General features: G+C 37.7%; 1 pseudogene; it reads right to left on the bottom strand.

Annotated features, from left to right (window-relative positions):
- Positions 1-6,803: 6,803 nt before the first annotated feature.
- On the bottom strand, positions 6,804-7,720 carry LOC131822547 (olfactory receptor 4A15-like; annotated as a pseudogene).
- Positions 7,721-24,364: the final 16,644 nt, after the last annotated feature.

Below are 24,364 nucleotides of genomic sequence, written 5' to 3'. Positions count from 1 at the left end.
ACTGAATTCCTGTATAAGTTCTAGCAGTTTTGGAGTGGAGTCTTTTGGGTTTTCCACATATAGTATCATATCATCTGCGAAGAGTGATAATTTGACTTCTTCTTTGCCGATTTGGATGCCTTTAATTTCCTTTTGTTGTCTGATTGCTGAGGCTAGGACCTCTAGTACGATGTTGAATAGCAGTGGTGATAATGGACATCCCTGCCGTGTTCCTGACCTTAGCGGAAAAGCTTTCAGTTTTTCTCCATTGAGAATGATATTTGCGGTGGGTTTTTCATAGATGGCTTTGATGAAATCAAAACCACAATGAGATATCACCTCACACCAGTCAGAATGGCTAAAATCAACAAGTCAGGAAATGACAGATGCTGGCGAGGATGCGGAGAAAGGGGAACCCTCCTACACTGTTGGTGGGAATGCAAGCTGGTGCAGCCACTCTGGAAAACAGCATGGAGGTTCCTCAAAATGTTGAAAATAGAACTGCCCTATGACCCAGCAATTGCACTATTGGGTATTTACCCTAAAGATACAAACGTAGTGATCCAAAGGGACACATGCACCCGAATGTTTATAGCAGCAATGTCCACAATAGCCAAACTATGGAAAGAACCTAGATGTCCATCAACAGATGAATGGATCAAGAAGATGTGGTATATATACACAATGGAATACTATGCAGCCATCAAAAGAAATGAAATCTTGCCATTTGCAACAACATGGATGGAACTAGAGCGTACCATGCTTAGCGAAATAAGTCAAGCAGAGAAAGACAACTATCATATGATCTCCCTGATATGAGGAAGTGGTGATGCAACATGGAGGCTTAAGTGGGTAGAAGAAGAATAAATGAAACAAGATGGGATTGGGAGGGAGACAAACCATAAGTGACTCTTAATCTCACAAAACAAACTGAGGGTTGCCGGGGGGAGGGGGTTTGGGAGAAGGGGGTGGGATTATGGACATTGGGGAGGGTATGTGATTTGGTGAGTGCTATGAAGTGTGTAAACCTGGTGATTCACAGACCTGTACCCCTGGGGATAAAAATATATGTTTATAAAAAATAAAAAATTAAAAAAAAAACAAATAAATAAATAAAATCTTTAAAAAATTTTTTTAAGATAATTGCACAAAAGGAAGCACAGGGACTTTCCTTATAGACCAATACCCTTGGTTATATTGCCCACCCTCAAATTGTATGTAGAGCATATGGAAGAAGTAGCATGATTCTAGTTTATAGAGTATCTTTTTTCAAGTCATAAAATATAATTTTATAATTTATTTGTTTATCATTTATGTGCTTATTTATTTACATTTTCCAACCTTTATTAAAATAAAATTGATATATAACATTGTATAAGGTTATGATGTACAACAAAATGATCTGATATATGCGTATATTACAAAATGATTACCACAATAAGGTTGGTTGATACAACAGCACCTCACAGCTAGAATTTTTAGGTGGAATGAAAGCACTTAGGATTCACTCTCTCAGCAACTATTTCTATAATAAACTGTTGTTCACTACTGAACCCTGCTATACATTAGCTCCCCAGAACTTACTCTTCTTATAGCTAGTACTATTTAAGAAATATCTCCCATTTCCCCGTACCCTTCAGTTCTTGCCTTCTATACGTCGGATTTTTAAATTCCGCACATAAATGAGATCATAGAGTGTTTGTCTTTCTCTGTCTGACAAACTTCACGTCAAGAGAAAGCAGAGAGAGAGAGATCTCAAAGTCTCTCGTGGTATTGCAGTTGGTAGGATTGTCTTCTTTTTGATAGCTTAATGACTTTCTCTTGTAGTCCCTTATATACACATTTTCTTTTTCCATTAATCCATCAATAGATGGTTAGGTTGTTCCAATATTGGCTACTGTGAGTAATACTGCCATAAACTAGGAGTGCAGATATCTCCTTGAGATGCTGATTTCATTATTCTTGGATCTACTCATAGAAGGGGCATTTCTGGACCATATTGTAGTTTTATTTCACTTTACTGAGGAATCTCCATGCCATTTTCCACAGTGGCTGAAAATCTTTTTACCTGCCCAACAACAGTGAACTAGGGCTCCCTTCTACCTACATTCTCTCCAGCACTTTAATTCGTAATTGTTTGTAACAGCCATCTAACAGGTATATCTCATTGTGGTTTTGATTTGCATTTCCCTGATGATTAGTAATGCTGAGCACCTTCCCATGTTCCTTCTACTCATTTGTATGTCTTCTTTAGAAAGAATCTACTCACAGGTGCCTGGGTGGCTCAGTGGGTTAAAGCCTTTGCCTTTGGCTCAGGTCATGTTCCCAGGGTCCTGGAACCAAGCCCTGCATCAGGCTCTCTGCTCAGCAGGGAGCCTGCTTCCTTTCCTCTCTCTCTGCCTGCCTCTCTGCCTACTTGGGATCTCTGTCAAATAAATGATTAAAATCTTAAAAAATATATATCTATTCAGACCCCTTTTCAATTTTTTAACGAGTTTCTTGTTTTGATTTGCTCTTTTCCTATTTAGTTGTATAAATTCTTCATACATTTTGTATTTTAACCTCTTATAAAATAAATGAATTAAATATATTTTTTTTTAATTCCACAAATTGTCTTTCCTTTTGGTGCAGAAGCAGTCTGGATTTAGAACTTGAGATCCTGAACTTCAAGATCATGTCAGGATGGGGTGAGACCTTACCTGGCCTAATCCTGTCTGTGTCTTCCCTCTGGAAACCCTGAACTTCCATTTTACAAGTCTCACATACTTACTGGAGAGATAGACTATATGGGGAAAGAGAAGAAGCCAAAATATCCCAGCTTTCTCACCATCCCTGCCAAGGCACAGCTCACATGAGTAAAGTCATCTTAAACACTACCGAAAACCTCTTATCAGCTAAATACCAGAGAAGAACCTCAGTCCATGCTACACGGAACAGAAGAATTGTTCAATCAAATGCTCAATAAATTCATATCACTCAGATACAGACCTGTGTATAAAAAAGCCCTGTGTGTAGATAAATACAGGCTTGTGTATGATCATATCAAATATACACATATATATATATATATATACACATATATAAGATATGTATTCCTATGGGTAGTCAAATACTCTCCCTTGGTTGTCAGATAAAGACCTCTGTATGTTCACATATACACACATATATGAAGTGGGATACAGACCTACAGATCATTGACTATGTACCTACATGTGGTTATACAGAGCTACATGAGGTCAGATACAGATCTCTGTGGTTGGATACATACTTGTGTATTGTCGAGTGTAGGCTTATGAACATTTGTCTACAAACATATACCAATGCCTCTGAAAAATGTGCTCTAACTCATGCCAGCAAAAGACTTGGAGCCCTTTCTAATTAGCTCATTGAAAATGTGAATCAAATGTAAATAAGACAAGCTTCTTCTTAAATAAGGAAACCAATAGGCAAGATTTATATACTGTCTGGAAATGATTGCAATTTTTATTGAGACACTGATCAAGCCCTCACAATTTATGTCTCACTCTGGATGGGAAAACAAGATATGAAAACATGCCAGTTTCCCGAAAAATCAATGTGGAGGGTCATACAAAACTAAATATAGTTTTATGGGAGGATTTCAACATCACAAAATAATCCTAATGTTTTTCAGGAAAAATTAATATTTAGAAATTGCAAGAAACTTCAAAATGCTGAATAATTAAGAGAGATTATCCCTACCCAGTATAATACATGTTAAAATCCTTGGCAACTGACATAGAATGTTAGTCATAGGGAAATACACCAAGAAAAAGGAAGAGGAGGAGGAGGCGAGGGAGAGACAGCAGAAGAGGAGAGGAAATGGCCCCATATCAACATACTAATTGAATAAAATTTGACATGTTAAATAGAAAAATTTTAAATTATTACTGAAATTAATAACTTTGGCAGATTATTTTTCCTGTTGGGGAAAACAAGCTTAGATATATCCTCATAACAAACAAAAATAAATCCTAGATCATTTAAAAAGAAAATTTGGGGGAGCGCCTGGGTGACTCAGTGGGTTAAAGCCTCTGCCTTCAGTTCAGGTCATGATCCCAGGGTCCTGGGATCGAGCCCCACATCGGGCTCTCTGCTCAGTGGGGAGCCTGCTTACCCCTCTCTCTGCCTACCTCTCTGTCTACTTGTGAATTCTGTCTGTCAAATAAATAAATAAAATCTTAAAAAAAAAGAAAATTTTGGGGGGAGTTATTTTTTAAAAAGATATTAAAATTTATAAGTTCACTGCATGACAGTAAGTGACATTTTCCAAGTGATGTGCTAGAAGAATTCAAAGTAAAAGAAATCAAAGTAAAAGAATATTGAAAATATTTTAAAAATAAAAAATAAAAGAATATTAAAAGATGACATCTTTATATAAAACACCCATAATTATAGTAAAACAACATATTGTAGCAAATATCAAAGAAGATGAAATATTTGTTGCAAATATATATAAGGAAGAAAAAACTCAAAATTCTCACTCCAGTAGTTCAAGAATTTGAGAATGCAATTAACTGACAAAGTTCACGGAATGGATTTTATGTGCCAGACATTGTGCAAATACAGATTACAAAGACAATTAAGTAGCATTCTCTAGCTTAAAATAATTTACAGACTGATGAACATAGACAATTGACCAGGATTTTGTCTCAGTACTTGAAATAACTATAAATATGGAAATTAACTAAATGTCTATCTAAGTCCATTTGGGTTGTTATTACAGAATACTATAGACTGGCTTTAACATCATTTATTTTTCATAGTTCTGTGGTCTGGGAAGTCCAAGATCAAGACACTTGCAGATACTACCATCTGGTGAGAGCCTGCTTCCTAGTTCATAGATTACTATCTTTTTTCTGTTTCCTCATATGGCAAAAAAAAAAAAAAAAAAAAAAAAAAAAAAAAAAAATCCGTGGTGTCTGTTTTTACTTATTTTTTAAAGATTTTACTTATCTGTTTGACAGAGAGAAAGAGAGAGAATAAGCAAACAGAACAGCAGGTAGACAGAGAAGGAGGCTCCCCTGCTGAGCTGGGAGCTGATGTGGGGCTCAAACCCAGCCTGGGATCATGGCCTTAACCAAAGGTGGAGGCTTAACCCACTGAGCAATCCAGGCACCCCGGGTTATCTCTTTTTATCTTTTTTTTTTTTTTTAAGATTTTATTTATTTATTCATGAGAGACAAAGAAAGGGGCAGAGAGAAAAGAAGAGAAGGGAGTTCCATGAGGGACTCAGTCCCAGGGCCCTGCAGTCAGGATCTGAGCTGAAGGTAGACCCTTAAAAGACTGAACCACCCAGGCATTCCTGTGGTACCTCTTTTTAAAGACACACTAGACCCATTCATGAGAGCTCTGCCTTCATGGCCTAATCACCTCCCAAACCCTCCACCTCTAAATACCATGTACTATATAGGATTTAACTCCTGAATTTTAGGGGGAATACATATATTGAGTCTACAGCAACAACCAAAAGATGATGACTTCATTATACATCTTCTGATAAAATAAAATGTTTACTATCATTTAATGAATAATGTCATGTTTGGGAAGACTTTGAGATGACATAAAGTATCTCTAGGTAATACTAACTGGGATTAAAAACTGGGATACAGAGTTTTTCATAGACTGACTTACCAGTGAAAGGCTCCATTCCCCATAGCCTGAGTACCTCATGAATCCAGACTAAATAAGGGAGCCAAAGCCAGGAGTTTCATTGACTGCATGCTTCCTACACTTTTAGAGGCCAATAATATTTTCTTTCAAACCTCATTCAGAGAGAGGGATGCTTATGAAAGAAGTCTACATTAAGGAAATCAATATATATTATGGCCTCTTTGTTGCCAAACAATCTGTATTCCATCCACAGCAGAGTTAAGAATGGCTTGCCAAGTTGTCAGCATCTTTCTTACCAATGATATCATCAAAAATATCTGGTGTCAGGTTCCATATTGCATATTTGAAGGTCATGAGTTATGCATTATGGTAATTCCACACATGAAAGGAAGGGCCTAGATCCCTAAAAAATACTATGAATCACTATAAACAAAAGAAGAAATGGGGATACTAAAAAAATGACAGAGATATTATCAGATATTCTAAATGCTCAGGTAGTGTTAACGGATCATCTCAATGAAAATATAGCCCAAACAACGCTTCTCCACATGAGGAGATAATAGGATTTCCTACTCAGAAAAATAAGTGAATTTAACTATTATATCTATGTCTTTCATTTAGGTTTTTTTCTTCACGTAACTTCTTTATGATTAATATGATAACTTGGAAGCAGCATTCCTTTTCAATCTTATGTGCTATGCAATGAACAAAATTATACAATTAAATATCTTGCAAATACAAAAATAAGACATATACCTCAAGTATTAATAGGAGTGGTCTTTGTAAGGCAGGAGTGAACCAAGGGTTTATGCCCCATTTCTTAAAATGATTCTCAAAAATATGTAATGAGCACTATTAATTCTGAAAAAGAACAATTGGGCAAAAGACAAGCAAGTGAAAATTGTCCAGTAATGAAAATAAAGGTACAGTAATAACTATAGAATAACTAATCACATAGAACAGAAACCGATAGTTTCAAGAAAAACATCTTATGCCCAACAGCTACAGAACTATTTTCCTACCAATTTTTGAAAATCTTTGAAATCTATTTTGTACAATGAAAAGTATACACCTTAAATGCTTTCGTCATATACAAGTTCATTAAACCTGAGGAGAAATTCATTACAAATAAATAATCCTTTCCTGGATGGAGCAACTCTTCATTGAAAAAAGGTGACAATTTCTCTTCAGCATCATTTTCTTCTTCTGGTCCACAGCTTTTTCATGGCATTTTTCATCTCTCCATTTCTCAGAGTATAGATCAGAGGGTTCAACATAGGGGTGATAACTGTGTAAAACACAGTTAAGAACTTATCAATGGGCAAAGTGAAAGGAGGTCTCACATACATAAAAATGCAAGGGACAAAGAAGAGGACCACCACTGTAATGTGAGAGCCACAAGTGGATAAGGCTTTGTGCCTCCCTTCCTGACTAAGAGTCTTCAGGGAGTACAGAATGACCCCATAGGAAATTAGTAAGATTGTAAATATGCCCACACAGATTGTCCCATCATTGGCAACTACAGTGAGGCCAATAATGTAGGTGTCAGTGCAGGCAAGTTTTAATAAGGGATACATGTCACAGATGAAGTGGTCGATGACATTGGGACCACAGAAGGGAAGGTTGTAAACTGAGACAAGTTTAACAATAGCATGCAGAAAACCTCCAACCCAGGCCAACAGCAGCAATAGAATACACACCCTTTGATTCATGATTGTCAAATAATGCAAAGGTTTGCAGATGGCCACATAGCGGTCATAGGCCATGACCACCAGGAGCAAAATCTCAGCACCACCAAATAAGTACCCTATAAAGAGCTGGGACATGCAAGCTTGGAAGGAATGGTTTTCTTCTCATAGAGTAAGTCTATAATCATATTTGGAGTAACTGTAGTAGAATAAACAGCATCCATAAAAGATAAGTAACCAAGGAAGAAGTACATAGGGGCATCGAGGGATGGACTGACCACCACAGTCACCGCAATGAGTAGGTTGCCCACCATCGTCCCTATGTAGATGATCAAGAACACAACAAATAGTATTTTCTGACCTTGGAGGTTCTGGGTGAGCCCCAAGAGGACAAACTCAGTCACATTGTTCCTGTTTTCCATATGTTCTTTTGTATCTCCTTATTTCACAGTTCAAGACAAAATTAGCTATAAATGTAATGATTACTCATGACTTCCTGAAAATCTAACACAATCTGTTTAATCATTTGCATAAAAGGCATTATAGTTCCTTATATCTCAGTACTTTCAGAAATTACAAGAACACAAGGTGGATGAAAACATTCTCCCTAACCTCACCAGTCTTGCTGACTTGGGCAGAGATAAGTCACTAAAGACGTTTTGGGGAAAGGACACAGTAATAAATAAATGGAGGAGCACAATGAACTTTCTAACTGGAAGCTAGTAAAATTGTACATGTAGTGAATTTTTCATATAAAAATTTTTAAATGTTTTGTTTTAATGAAAAACTACAGCAGGATTTGTATCTACTTCCTAGCTAACACAAGAGATGACTTTCTAACTTCTAGAATCCTCTTAACTCATAAATGAAATTGATACATTTTATGATATCAAAACATCTCAAGGACTTTAAAAAGATACCATGACATCAATAGATAAAAGTAGATGGGGAAGAAGACTTGCATTTTAGAGGACATACACAGAGTTATTATCAAAATAGACACAGACATCTAAGCAAATAAAATATAGAAGACAAAGAAACTAATGGCAAATGGGTAAATCATATAAAGAAGCATTTATAGGAATAACCAACAGACATATGTTATGAGGGTGAAACTCAACGGTAAACAGAAACATGAGAACTGAGGTAAGAGCTTGATTATGAAGGTGTGACCTTGGATTCTTCAAGAGCCAAAAAGAGTATTACAGAACTGAGCTCATTCCCATATATTCTAATAGCCATAAAGAATCCCTAATATAGCTGATTATCAGATTCACACAGCAGAACTTTTAAAAGACTAAATCCCAGCACCAAGATGTAAAATATAAAGTCTACTTTGGAAACTTACATCTAATTACACTTCCTGGGTTACCTGCATGCTGAAACATCTTTCAGTTCAAGGTTGCAGTCCCTTCTCCCTTCTCTTTTGTGCACTGATACCTTCTCTGCGCACACAGATCAAGAAAACACACACATCATCACAGCACCTTGAACTCTTTCATGTGAACAATGTTTTCTATGTTTGCAGAAAGTCTTGCTCATTTCAGTCTTTCAGAAAAAGGTTACCTCTTAAATTTCTCGGATTTTCAAATGAGTATGCAGGCCCTATGATCTTAACAGGTCTGAACATTGGCTTGAACAAAGAGAACCAAAATTTTCATTATTACCATAATTGCTGTAATAACAATTGTTAAACAAACCTCTTGAGGCCCCTCAAATACACACACACACAAAAACAAACAAACAAACAAAAAAAAAAAAACAGCAAAAAAAAAAAAAAAAAAACCCAAAAACACCTTTTCGGAGAGAAAGTTGTGGATTGTTTAAATAAAGATTGTGTGGCTTATTTTTCATGGCAATATAAGCAAAATAGTGAAATAGTCTTTATGACTGTCACTTCTCAATAATTTATACTGGTCTGTATGCACAAAGCATAGTTAATGTTTGGATTCCCTGAATGATGGAGAATAATTTCACCTAGACACTTCACTAAGTTCTGAGTCCATCATTTGATTCCTGAAAAAGCCAGTCATATGAACATGGATCCAAATACTCTCTGAGTTCAAGATAAAGGTCTGTAAACACTTGATCTTCATTTCAACCACAACAAGTGCTATAGAGTCATTCCATTGGTGCATCTCCACAAGTCGTTCTTCCCTAATTAAATTCATTGGGACTTTCATCATAATTTTGAGGGTAGACCTGCATCTCCAGAGATGCCACCAGGATAATTACCATGTACAACAGGACTTGAAGGAACATGTCCTCTGGGGGCTGGAGGGGAAGGATGTAGAATCCACAAAGAACAACTTAAGATTGAATCACCAAAAGAGAAATGTCCAGTGTGGACAGAAATAAAATATGTAAAACTTTTCTTTTCTCTAGCATGACTTTCAAAATAGGCAAAGCTATTAAGCTATGTCCTTGCAAATGGACACCTAGAACTGACTTCCAGAACATCATGAGAGCAAATTTCATACAACCCCTTCAAATATTATCTCAAATGAAGTAAAGCAAGTTTCTTCCCCAAAGGGAAGTATCTTGAGTTTGTCACATAGAGGCACACAGGCAAGTAGATAGAACCTCTGTTAGTATGGGAGTAGAGAAGGTGAAAACGCTGTGGAAAGATTCTACTTACCTCAGAGTGTTGACAGACACCACTTAGCTAAAAAAGCAAAAACAAAAACAAAACAGAACAAAACAAAACAACAACAAAAAGTTGCAATGCATTTCAAAGGACTTAAATCATACAGAACATATATAATGTAATCCAACCCAAATATAACAGTGTTTCCCAATTATTTAAACGAGTGTGTAGAATGGAATTAATAGCTTTAACGGTAAGTATTAGGAAATGAGAGATATTATAAGAAATGAATTAACATTTCATCTCAAGAAGCTGAAAACAGAAAAGCAAAATAAACTGAGAGGACACTGTAGAAAGGAAGTAGTAAATAAAAGAAAGAAATCATTGAAATTGAATTTTATTGAAAAAGAGAAAATACATAAAGCTAGGATTGGCTCTTCAAAAGAATTACAAAATTAATGTTCTTAGAAAAATGGGTGAAGAAAAACTAAAAGAAAGAACAACGGATCAGAATCAAGAATGAAGATGGTGTCATCAATTTATTCTACATACCTTAAAAATAATAAAAGAATATCACCAATAAATTTATGAGAGTATACTTGCCTGTTTTCTGTTAAGAAAGATGTAGATTTCTGAAGAGACACAAAAAAATAATTAAAACCTGAAATTAGCTATACTTTTAAGTAAATAAACCATTTGATACCTTTCTTCTCTCTAAACAAAATTCTACTCCCATATAACACTATCAGTGATACTATATAAGAATTAATCAAAATGTAGGACCATACATAAATGGCTCAGGGCTGAGGGGAACTTAAAATACTTCCTGACTCATTTTGTGCACCCAGCATAACCATTAAACCGGAATGAAAAAAGAGCATCACGGGAACAATAATCAGACCAATCTCTCATGTTATCAGAGACATAAAATTCTAAACACATTAGTTTCTCTTGGAAGTTTTCCTTGGAGATTGTTTTTTTATTCTTACTGTTATGGTTTATTCGGCAGGTTTGAAACAGTGCTCAGTTTAGGAACAATTGTGTCCCATTACTGACGCAAGATCTTCCTTAGACCTAAGCCAGTGTCCTGTCTTGTGAGGCAGAACCTGCCCAGGTTGTCCAGCTGAAAGTCAGGCCACTGTGACTGAGCCAGGGAGCACTGGGCAATCCTCCCTAATGCAACCAGATAAATCACCACCCATCCCCAAGCAGTTTCTTCAAATGCACATGCACACACTGATCCCTACTCTGATAAACAATCTAGGAGGATCCTTGCAGCTCTCCAGCATTGATCCTTTCCTTTTCCATCTCTCTCATTGTCTCTTACATAGTCTCACTAATATCCCATGCTTTCTCTCAAGTTCCCTATCATATTCTCTCTTATTCTCTCCCATTTTTCCCTCCTTTTTTCTCCCTCCCCTTTCCTCTCTCTCTCTATCTCCCCTCCCCTCCCATTCCCTCCTTCTTCTTTCCTCTAACTCTCCCTTTTTTCCCCTTCTCTCTCACTTCCTCCCTCTCCTTCCCACTCACTCTTTTCCATTCTCTGTCTCTGTCTCTGTCTCTGTCTATCTCTCTCACGCACTCTGCCTTGGTAGCTCTATCCTCTCCAGAATATCACCCTCTGAATTCTAGATCCCTTGGTGCGTTGCTGTAGGACTCTCAGTTCCTTGTTCTCAACTCAAAGGGTCTGCAGGATTTCCTATCTGTGCCATAGTATGAAAACTTTTAAATGCAAACCTGGGGCAACCCTAGGACTCAAATTGTTTTTTTTTTTTTTTTTCATCTCTCAGTGATCACTCCTTCTCGTTCTGATGTCTAGTTTGAAAAACGGTATTTTGTTATTTTCCAGCTTGTTTGATGTTTTAGGCAGAAGGGTAAATTTAGACCCTGTTGCCCCTTATTATGCTGAATGAACCTTCCCAGTACAAAGATAATTATATATTTTTAAATTTACCTATATCAGATGAAAATAGGTCAAGAAAAAAAAAAAACTGGTTGTATTTATAAGTTCTTCAACATAGTTAATTAATTCTATCTCACTTTCTAAAAATATGGTAATTCATAGTATCTGCTAGATAATATTTAAAAAATCCATGCTTCCCTGGATCAGACTAGTAGAAAAGAAAAGAATGTCCAGAGAAATGGGCCCGTTTTCAAGGGTTTTTGGGTTCTAAACAGCCAGATCCTCATTGTGGCTCAATGCACTCATCCAGACTCATCCAGAGAGAAAATGCTTGACTTAGAAGCACTTATCTTTGGAAGTCACATGCTCCAGGCACTCCCTACATGCATGTCCATCAGGAGCAAAGCTTGTTCTATTCACAAGATACTCCCAATAGCACTGGCTGGAGTATTACAGCTTCCCATTCCTTCCTTCCTTTCTTATTCCATCCTGGCATTGATAACAATCACAATAGAACTGAAAGCAGAGCTAGGCTTGCGACCTTTCACTACTGAACTGTCTGGTGACCAGGCTCTCTCCTTTCTCCTACTGAGGTGTCTGAAGCAATCTTATTTGCTGCTTCAGGGTTTGCTGGCCAAACCAGACAAAATGTATTGTTATATTATGAGCATAGATGGATTTTTTTCTAATATATAATAAAAGTGTAAGTCTTAAATCCAAAATCAGTATCATGCTGAATAAAAAATCCTAAACCACCTTACTTATTTCAGGGTGATTTTAAAAGCAGAATTTTCCTCTTTATGTGATGCTTTAAATCATAAGAGAAATACAAACTACAGTGATAATAATAATATTCAAGGCTACCTCTGACCCTTGCCACCCACCCCCAAGACGGGTAGTGAAGAAGAGGGATGAATCCTAGACCAAAAAGCAGAATCAGGGGCACCATAATGTCTCAGTTGGTAGGGTTTTTGACTCTTGATTTCATCTCAGATAATGATCTCAAGGTCATAGGGTCAAGCATTGTCTCAAGTTCTGTGCTCAGTGTGGGATCTGCTTGGGATTCTCTCTCTCTCCCTCTCCTTCTGCCCCTCCCCACTCTTGCCATAATAAATATATTAATAAATAAAAATCTTTAAGTCAAAAAATCAAAATTATAAGGTGAATTCTTGCAACTGTCAGTATCACGTGACTGCTTTCACGGTGGTAGGTGAGGTAGAGGGTCATTATGAATTCTCACAGGACTCCTGTCTTTTCTCTGGCCAACATCTCTGCCAGATTTTCTAACACTTACAAGGTGCATGATAAACACACTGCCCATCCTGTTATTTTATTGTGATCAGGAGTGTATTTGACTTTTGGGGGCCAAATGTCAGTTGAAACTAGAGAAAGATAAAACCTTGGCTGTCCAAATTTGAAAATCCCTTGACCCTTTACAAACTCCTCTTTCTGATTTTGGAATAATCAGGGGTGCATAAGTTTGAAATTATGCCAAATTTACTGCTTTAAATTTTTAAAATTATATATAAGTTATAACTACAAGCACATTAAAAAAAAAGAAAGAAAAAGAAAAAAAAAAAGAATCACCAGATACTATTTACTCAATTTATGCCAATAATGTCAAAAACCTGAATGAAATGGTAAGGAAACCTAATTTACCTGAACTAACAATGGCATAGAAAGAAATATCAATGGATTGATGTCTCTGAGAGAAATCTGTAAAGTGGATAAAAACTAACCATCTGTGATGTTTCTAGGAAGAAGTTGCTACGGCTAAGTTTAAAGAGGTTGCTGCCTGTGTTCCCCTCAAGGACTTTGATGGATTCCAGTCTCACATTGACGTCTTTCATCCATTTTGAGTCTATTTTTGTATGTGGTGTAAGGAAATGGTCCAGTTTCATTCTTCTGCATGTGACTGTCCAATTTTCTCAACACCATTTGTTGAAGAGACGGTCGTTTTTTCATTGGACATTCTTTCCTGCTTTCGTGAAGATTAGTTGACCATAGATTTGAGGGTCCATTTCTTGGCTCTCTATTCTATTCTATTGATATATGTGTCTGTTTTTGATGCCACTACCATACTGTGTTCATGATTACAGCTTTATAATATAGCTTGAAGTCTGGAATTTTGATGCCACCAATGTTGATTTTCTTTTGCAACATTCCTCTGGCTATTCAGGTATATTCTGGTTCCATATAAATTTTAGGATTATTTGTTCCATTTCTATGAAAAAAAAAATTGATGGTATTTACATAGGGATTGCATTAAATGTGTAGATTGCTTTAGGTAGCATAGACATCTTCACAATATTTGTTCTTCCAATCCATTTCTTTGTGTCTTCCTCAATTTCTTTCATGACTATTTTATACTTTTCTGCGTACAGACTCTTTGCCTCTTTGGTTAGATTTTTCCTAGGTATCTTACGTTTTGGGTGCAATTGTAAACGGAATCAACTTCTTATTTCTCTTAATTCTGTCCTACTGTTGGTGTATAGAAACACAACTAATTTCTGTGCATTAATTTTATATCCTGACATTTTACTGAATTCTTGTATGAGGTCTGGCAGTTTTGGAGTGGAGCCCTTTGGGTGTACCCCATAAAGTATCATATCATCTGCAAAAAGCAAGAATTTGACTTCTTTTTTGCTGACTTGGATGCCTTTTATCTCTTTTTGTTGTCTGATGGCTGAAGCTAAGACTCCTAATACTATCTTGAATAGCAGTGGTGATAGTGGACAGCCCTGCCATGTTCCTGACCTTAGCGGAAACACTCTCCGTTTTACTCCATTGAAAATGATATTTGCGGTGGGTTTTTCATAGACGGCTTTGATGATACTGAGGTATGTACCCTCTATCCCTATACTGGGAAGAGTTTTGATTAAAAAAGGATGCAGCACTTTGTCAAATGCTTTCTCAGCATCTAATAAGAGTATCATATGGTTCTTCTTCTTTCTTTTATTAATGGATTGCATCACATTGATTAATTTGCAGATGCTGAACTAAAGGCAAGAGTAGTAAGGGCAAAATTGAACTATTGGGACTTCATCAAGATCAAAAGCTTTTGCACAGCAAAGGAAACAGTCAACAAAACTCAAAGACAACTGACAGAATGGGAGAAGATATTTGCAAATGACATATCAGATAAAGGGCTACTATACAAACTCTATAATGAATTTGTCAAACTCAACACCCAAAGAACAAATAATCTAATTAAGAAATGGGCAGAAGATATAAAAAGTCATTTGCTCAAAGAAGACATCCAAATGGCCAACAGACACATGAAAAACATCTCAACATCACTTGGCATCAGGGAAATACAAATCAAAACCACAGTGAGATACCACCTCACCATTCAGGTTGGCTGAAATTAACAAGTCAGGAAATGACAGCTGTTGGTGAGGATGTGGAGAAAGGGGAGCCCTCCTACAATGTTGGTAGGAATGCAAGCTGGTACAGCCACTCTGGAAAACAGCTGAAAACAATCTCAAAAAGTTGAAAATAGAGCTACCCTACTACCCAGCAATCACATTACTGGGTATTTACCCTAAAGATACAAATGTAGTGGGGCGCCTGGGTGGCTCAGTGGGTTAAAGCCTCTGCCTTCAGCTCAGGTCAAGATCTCAGGGTCCTGGGATTAAGCCTCACATCAGGCTCTCTGCTCAGCAGGGAGCCTGCTTTCTCCTCTATCTCTCTGCCTGCCTCTCTGCCTACTTGTGATCTCTGTCAAATGAATAGATAAACCTTTGGGGAAAAAAAAAGATACAAATGTAGTGATCTGAAGGGGCATGTGCACCCAAATGTTAATAGTGGCAATGCCCACAATAGCCAAGCTATGGAAAGAACCTAGATGTCCATCAACAGATGAATGAATAAAGAAGATGTGGTATATATATATATATATATATATATATATATATATATATACACACAATGGAATACTATGGAGACATCAGAAAAAAAAATGAAATCTTGCCATTTGCAATGATGTGGATGGAGCTAGAGGATATTATGCTAAGTGAAATAAGTCAATCAGAGAAAGACAATTATCATATGATCTCTCTGATATGAGGAATTTCAGAAGCAGGGCGAGGGTTCATGGTGGTAGGGAGGGAAAAATGAAACAAGATAAGATCAAGAGGGAGACAAACCAAAAGAGACTCAATCTCAGGAAATAAACTGAGGGTTTTTGGGACAGGGAGGTGGATAGAATGGTTGGGTTATGGATATTGGGGAGGGCATTGCTATGGTGAGTGCTGTGAACTGTGTAAGACTGCTGAAAGACCTGGACACCTGAAGCAGTTAATACATTACATGTTAATAAATAAATAATTAAAATCAGATAAGAAAAACTAACCATCAAGGAAACACCAACCTGAAATGCCTTTGTGGGAAAATTTCACCCAAAATGCTGCTGTACAGATGTGAGTAACACAGGCTTAAGTCTGGGGATTGATTTTGGCATTGACACTCTCTCAGGGTGGCGACCATGGGAAAGCTACTTAATCTCCAGGAACCTCCACTGTACAACCATAAACTGGGTCCAACTATAGTATCAACCTCATAGTGTCTATGAGGAACAAAAGAATAAACATACATAATGTGTTAACAAAAATTCAAATAAAATAAAATAAACAATAAATGCTAGTGTAATTTTAGTCACAAATTTTCAAATAAAATATCACCCCAATGCTACTTAAACCAATTAAGAAAATGCATTATTTTTAAAAAATCAGATTCCTAATTCTCTCCATAAAGCATTTATTCAATTATTTACATTGTCAGGTCTAACATAACTGCTAAGGATCTAGCAATGAATGTACATTTTAGTGGGACATTAGGTAATGAAACAAAATTTCAAAAGTGAATTGGACAGCATATTAGCTGGTCAAAGTGCTACCTTAGGTGTAAAAGAAAACACTAAATCTAACAGAGAGATGAGAAATGGCTGGGGGTAGGGGTTGTTAAAGGGTGGTTTCATAAGTCTCCACTTACAAACTGATATCAAAACCTAGGCAGTTTTGCACAAAACCAGAACCCATAGGCTATTTTAATTTATGAATATCAAAGCATAAATTCTACAATAATCCCATGCAATAAAATCTTCCAATGTAGATAATCTCATCAATATATTTAAGAAAATAGAGGGGGGACAAGATGGCATGGTAGTAGGATAAGGTTCCTTTACAACCTGTACCCCAAAGTGAGCTGATTACCTACCAAAGAACTCTGATCACCCATGAAATCAGCCTGAGATCAGAATTATACACGTCTGGATCTCTACAGGGGCAGAAGACGCCAGTGGGCAGGTAAACCGGGATGGGAATGGTGGACTGATATTGGAAGATAAACAAAAAGGGGAGGGAGCCACCAGAGGCGACTGGTTGGTTGGAAAGTAATACCCCAATACAAGCGAGAGTGCCCTGCATCTGGGGACCAGCATTAACTTGGAGACTGGTTGAAATCACTCCAAAAGAACAAAGGATCATGGGGGGAAATTGTGGGAATCGGGGCGGCTAGGGACAGGGGCTTAAGTCCCTGGTCCCAGGACAGCCTCCCTGGTGCTGAGGCAGAGAGAGTGCGGCAGAGAAACCAGCTCTTGGTCCCTAAGCCGCCAGCGTGCTGAGAATATGTGGGTTCTAGTTCCTGTGAGGGGATGGGAGCCATGCAGGACCGCAGAACCCACGAGCCCTACCACAAAGCTTGAGATACATGCGCATGTCAGTCATGCTCCCCTGAGTTGCAAAGGCCTGGCCTGTGCTCTTTGACCCATGCCATTGTTTCAAAGCCTAAGCTGCATGCCCCAAACTCCCCTGACAGAGGTGTGCAAAAGCCAAGCCTGGTACTTAAGGAGGAGCGCCCCATTCTCAGTGCCCATGATGCCCACCACTTCTGAAAGAGGTGCCCACAAGCTGGGTAGTCCCAGACCGGGCCAGTCGCAAAATCTCAGTGTGCGATTGCTGCTTGGAACCTCTCTGGTGGTCGGGAGCTCCTGGAGAGCTGCCACTACCTTGGCTTTGGGTACAAGCAAAAGATCCTGTGCCCCCAGGGTCTGCAACTTGGAACCTGCTCTGCCTGCAGCCAAGGGGGAACTTATTAAGGCTCTGCAGCCAGACTGAGATTTCTCTCTGAGAGGGAGATCAGGGTGCGGTTTATTTTCCTCTAAAACTACAAAAACCATCAAAGGCGGTCAAGGTGAGAGAAAAAAAAAAAAAAAAAAGTGAACAAGCATAAAAACCGCCAGAGAACAAAAGCCTGAAAAAAACAACAACAAAAAAAAAAAACAGTTTCCTGAGAGCCCACCCCCTTGAGGGGGGCAGGAGGACTTAACTCAGGAAACATCATTGACTGACAACCCACGTGGCAGGCCCCTCCCCCAGAAAACAAACCAAGAAGGAAAAAAAAAAAGGACTACAAGAGAACAACCACTACTTCATAGGCAAACTTGTATTGTTCACTCGTTCTCACTATTCCGGTTCATTTTTTTTTTTTTATGGTATTTTCACCAAATTATTTATTTATTATTTATTATTTTTAATTTTAATTTTAATTTTTTTTAATTTTTTATTTTTTATAAACATATATTTTTATCCCCAGGGGTACAGGTCTGTGAATCACCAGGTTTACACACTTCAAAGCACTCACCAAAGCACATACCCTCCCCAATGTCCATAATCCCACCCCCTTCTCCCAAAACCCCTCCCCCCAGCAACCCTCAGTTTGTTTTGTAAGATTAAGAGTCACTTATGGTTTGTCTCCCTCCCAATCCCATCTTGTTTCATTATTTCTTCTCCTACCCACTTAAGCCCCCATGTTGCATCACCACTTCCTCATATCAGGGAGATCATATGATAGTTGACTTTCTCTGCTTGACTTATTTCGCTAAGCATGATAAGTCGGTTCATTTTTTATTTTATTTTATTTTTTTTTACACATAGGTAATTTTTTAAAACTATTTACCATCACAGCGTGTTGTACAGTACACCAAATTCCATATACCTTTCTAACCTGAACTTCTTGATACATACACCTCTGTTTTTCTTTTGCATTTTTATTTTTTGAATTCCTTTTTTTTTAATTTTAGTTTAGTTTAGTCTAGTTCATTCATTTTTATTTTTATCCTCTAATATTCATATAGAGTTAAACTTCAAAGTAATTCTCTTCCCCCAATCAATACTACCCCTAGAGGTAAACCAATTTTTAATCCCCTTTATCTTAGGAAAGTAGAGTCCTTTAACAAAGATATCAAGATACATCCAAGAAGAATCAAAACAGCCTTCCTCACACACACTGAGTATTTATAAGAACTCTCCCATCTTCTCCCACCAGTGTTTCTGTGTTTTTGTGTTTGTCCTGATAGCATATAAATTTTTCACTTGTGGTTCTTTTTGACGAGGTTCTTTCTTTATTTGCATATATAGATTTTTTTTTCTCTTGTCCTATACTTGTATCAGTCTTTTTATCTCTTTTTGTTTGTCTACTTCATAAATCTTACCTTGGGGCCAATTTGGGCTGAACCTTCTTTTTCATCTTCCCTTTCTTTCCTGTCTCTCTCTTTCTCCTCTCTCTTTTTTTTTCTTCTTTTCTTTTCTTTTCTTTTTTTCTTTTCTTTTGTATCTCGTTTGGGTGGGGAATCCTGATTGCTCAGAAGTGTTCCAGGGTGCACCTTGACTGCACCACAGTTGATACATGCAGCTACATCTGTTCAGTCATCTCCCACCAAAATGACTAGGAGGAGGAATGCCCAACAGAAGAAAAATACAGAGGATGGACCTTCTGCAAGAGAGCTAACAGCTATCAACATAGACAATATGTCAGAAAGAGAATTCAGGCTAACAATTATCCAGGCAATAGCTAGGTTGGAGAAAGCCATGGATGACCAAAGAGATGTGATGAGAGCTGAACTGAAAGCGACAAGACAGGATGTTCACAATGTTAAGGCTGAGCTTAAAGCTACCAGGGAGGAGGTTCACAATGCTCTCAATGTTCCAATCTAATCTAAACTCTCTCAAAGCTAGGGTAACTGAGACAGAAGATAGAATTAGTGATCTGGAAGACAAACAGATAGAGAGAAAGGATCAGGAGGAAGCCAGGAACAAATAGCTTAGAAACCACGAAAACAGAATCAGGGAAATAAATGATGCCATGAAGCGTTCCAACAACAGAATTCTTGGAATCCCTGAAGAGGAGGAGAAAGAAAGAAGTCTAGAAGATATAGTGGAACAAGTCCTTCATGAAAATTTTCCCAATCTCACGAATGGAACCAGCATTCAAGTACTAGAGGCTGAACGGTCTCCACCCAAGATTATACATTCCAAAAAAACATCACGACACCTGATAGACAAATTGAGGAATTATAATTGTAGGTATAATCTCTTGAAAGCCGCCAGGGCAAAGAGGCTGTTACTAACAGAGGGAAGCCCATCAGAATAACGTCAGACCTGTCCACAGAGACCTGGCAAGCCAGAAGAGGCTGGAAAAATATATTCAGGGCACTAAATGAGAAGAACATGCAGCCAAGGATACTTTATCCAGCAAGACTGACATTCAAAATGGATGGAGAGATAAAGAGTTTTCAAGACCGGCAAGGCTTAAAAGACTATGCAACCACCAAGCTGACAATTTGGAAATAATAAGGGGGGTTCTATACAAGAGAAAAAATCCCAAGATAGCATTGAACAGAAATATAGAGACAGTCTACAGAAAGAAAGACTTCAAAGCTAACTCGACGTCAATAAAAACGTATCTATCAATACTCACTTTCAATGTGAATGGCTTAAATGCACCCATAAAACGACACAGGGTTGCAGATTGGATAAAACGACAGGACACATCCATATGTTGTCTACAAGAGACCCATTTTGAAACTAAAGATACAACCAGACTGAAAGTGAAGGGATGGAGAAGCATCTTTCATGCCAATGGGCCTCAAAAGAAGGCTGGGATAGCGATTCTCATATCAGATAAATTAGACTTCAAACTAAAGACTGTATTCAGAGATACAGACAGACACTACATAATCCTTAAAGGGACTATCCACCAAGATGATCTAACAATTGTTAATATCTATGCTCCCAATATGGGAGCAGCCAATAACTTAAGAAAACCGTTCATCAAGATAAAGAGTCATATTGATATGAATACACTAATCCTAGGAGATCTTAACACACCCCTCTCAGAATTAGACAGATCATCAAAGCAGAAAATCAATAAAGAAACAAGAGCATTGAATGACACATTGGACCAGGTGGACCTCATAGATATATATAGAACAGTCCACCCTAAAACAACAGAATACTCATTCTTCTCAAATGCAAAGGGAACCTTCTCCAGAATAGACCACATACTGTGTCACAAATCAGCACTCAACCCATACCAAAAGACTGAGATTATTCCCTGCATATTCTCAGATCACAATGCTTTGAAATGGAGCTCAATCACAAGAAAAGGTTCAGAAGGAACTCAAACACCTGAAAGCTGAAGACTACCTTGCTTAAGAATGCTTTGATCAACCAGGAGATCAAAGAAGAACTGAAACAATTCATGGAAACCAATGAGAATGAAGACACTTCAGTCCAAAACCTATGGGATACAGCAAAGGCGGTCCTAAGGGGAAAATACATAGCCATCCAAGCCTCCCTCAAAAAAATTTGAAAAATCCAGAACACACCAGCTGTCTCTACACCTTAAAGAACTGGAGAATCAAGAACAAATCAAACCAACTCCACACATAAGAAGAGAAATCATAAAAAAAAAAAAAAAAAGAAGGGAAATCATCAGGATTAGAGCTGAGATCAATGAGGTAGAAACCAGAGATACAATAGAATGTATCAATGAAACTAGAAGCTGGTTTTTTGAAAGAATCAATAAGACCAATAAACCATTAGCCACACTAATCCAAAAGAAAAGAGAGGAAGCCCAAATTCATAAAATTATGAATGAAAAGGGAGAGATTACAACTAACACCAAAGAAGTAGAAACAATCATCAAAAGTTATTATCAACAGTTATATGCCAATAAGCTTAGCAACATAGATGAAATGGATGCATTCTTGGAAAAATACAAACTACCAAAATTGAACGAGGAAGAAATCGACGACCTGAATAGACCAATATCTAATAACGATATTGAAGCAGTGATCAAAATGCTCCCAAAAAACAAGAGCCCAGGACTGATGGATTCCCTGGGGAATTCTACCAAACCTTAAAAGAAGAAATAACACCTATTTTCATGAAGCTGTTCCAAAAAATTGAAGCAGAAGGATAACTTCCAGACTGTTAGTATGAAGCCAGCATTACCCTGATCCCCAAACCAGGCAAAGACCCTACCAAAAAGGAGAATTTTAGACCAATATCACTGATGAATATGGATGCTAAGATTTTCAACAAGATCCTAGCCAACAGGATCCAACAGCACATTAAAAAGATTATCTACCATGATCAGGTGGGATTCATCCCTGGGCTACAAGGATGGTTCAATATTCCAAATCAATCAATGTGTTACAACAAATTAATGTGAGAAGAGAGAAGAACCACATGGTCCTCTCAATTGATGCAGAAAAAGCATTTGACAAAATCCAACATCCGTTCCTGATTAAATGCTTCAAAGGATAGGGAGAGAAGGAACATTCCTGAACTTCATCAAATCTATCTATGAAAGACCCACAGCAAATATCATTCTCAATGAGAAAAAGCTTGCAGCCTTCCCGTTGAGATCAGGAACAAGGATGCCCACTCTCACCACTCTTGTTCAACATAGTATTAGAAGTCCTAGCAATAGCAATCAGACAACAAAGAGAAATAAAAGGTATCCAAATTGGCAATGAAGAAGTCAACTCTCTTCGCAGATGACATGATTCTTTATATGGAAAACCCAAAACACTCCACCCCCAAACTACTAGAACTCATACAGCAATTCAGCAATGTGGCAGGATACAAAGTCAATGTGCAGAAATCAGTGGCTTTCTTATACACTAACAATGAAAATAGAGAAAGGGAAATTAGAGAATCGATTCCATTTCCTATAGCACCAAGAACCATAAGATACCTGGGAATAAACCTAACCAAAGAGGTAAAGGATCTGTACTCAAGAAACTACAGAACACTCATGAAATGAATTGAAGAAGACACAAATAGATGGAAGACCATTCCATGCTCTTGGATTGGAAGAATAAACATTGTTAAAATGTCTATACTGCCTAGAGCAATCTATACTTTTAATGCCATTCTGATCAAAACTCCACAAGTATTCTTCAAAGAGCTGGAGCAAATAATCCTAAAATTTGTATGGAATCAGAGGAGACCCCAAATCACTAAGGAAATGTTGAAAAACAAAAATAGAGCTGGGGGCATCACGTTACCTGATTTCAAGCTTTACTACAAAGCTGTGATCACCAACACAGCATGGTACTGGCATGAAAACAGACACATAGACCAGTGGAACAGAATAGAGAGCCCAGATATGTACCCTCAACTCTATGGTCAACTAATCTTTGACAAAACAGGAAAAAATATACAGTGGAAAAAAGACAGTCTCTTCAATAAATTGTGCTGGGATAACTGGACAGCTATATGTAGAAGAATGAAACTCAACCATTCTCTTACACCATAAACAAAGATAAACTCAAAATGGATAAGGGACCTCAACCTGAGACAGGAATCCATCAGAATCCTAGAGGAGAACATAGGCAGTAATCTCCTCGATATCAGCCACAGCAACTTCTTTCAAGATATGTATCCAAAGGCAAAGGAAACAAAAACAAAAATAAACTTTTGGGACTTCATCAAAATCAAAAGCTTCTGCACAGCAAAGGAAACAGTCAAAAACACAATGAGGCAACCCACGGAATGGCAGAAGATATTTGCAAATGATAGTACAGACAAAAGGTTGATATCCAGGATCTATAATGAACTCCTCAAACTCAACACACAAGTAACAGGCAAACATATCAAAAAATGGGCAGAAGATATGAACAGACACTTCTCCAATCAAATGGCCATCAGACATATGAAAAAATGTTCATCATCATTAGCCCTCAGGGAGATTCAAATTAAAACCACATTGAGATATCACCATACACCAGTTAGAATGGCCAAAATCAACAAAACAGGAAACAACATGTGTTGGAGAGGATGTGGAGAAAGGGGAACCCTCTTACACTGTTGGTGGGAAGGCAAGTTGGTGCAGCCTCTTTGGAGAACAGTGTGGAGATTCCTCAAGAAATTAAAAATAGAGCTTCCCTATGACCCTGCAATTGCACTGCTGGGTATTTACCCCAAGGATACAGATGTCGTGAAAAGAAGGGCCATCTGTACCCCAATGTTTATAGCAGCAATGGCCATGGTCGCCAAACAATGGAAAGAACCAAGATGCCCTTCAAAGACGAATGGATAAGGAAGGTGTGGTCCATACACACTATGAAGTATTATGCTTCCATCAGAAAGGATGAATACCCAACTTTTGTAGCAACATGGACGGTACTGGAAGAGATTATGCTGAGTGAAATAAGTCAAGCAGAGAGAGTCAATTATCATCTGGTTTCACTTATTTGTGGAGCATAACAAATATCATGGAGGACAA

Source organism: Mustela lutreola, chromosome 1 (genome assembly GCF_030435805.1).
Source record: "Mustela lutreola isolate mMusLut2 chromosome 1, mMusLut2.pri, whole genome shotgun sequence".
NCBI lineage: Eukaryota > Metazoa > Chordata > Mammalia > Carnivora > Mustelidae > Mustela > Mustela lutreola.
The sequence above is the reverse complement of the archived record's forward strand: the minus strand, read 5'-3'. Positions and strand labels throughout refer to the sequence as shown.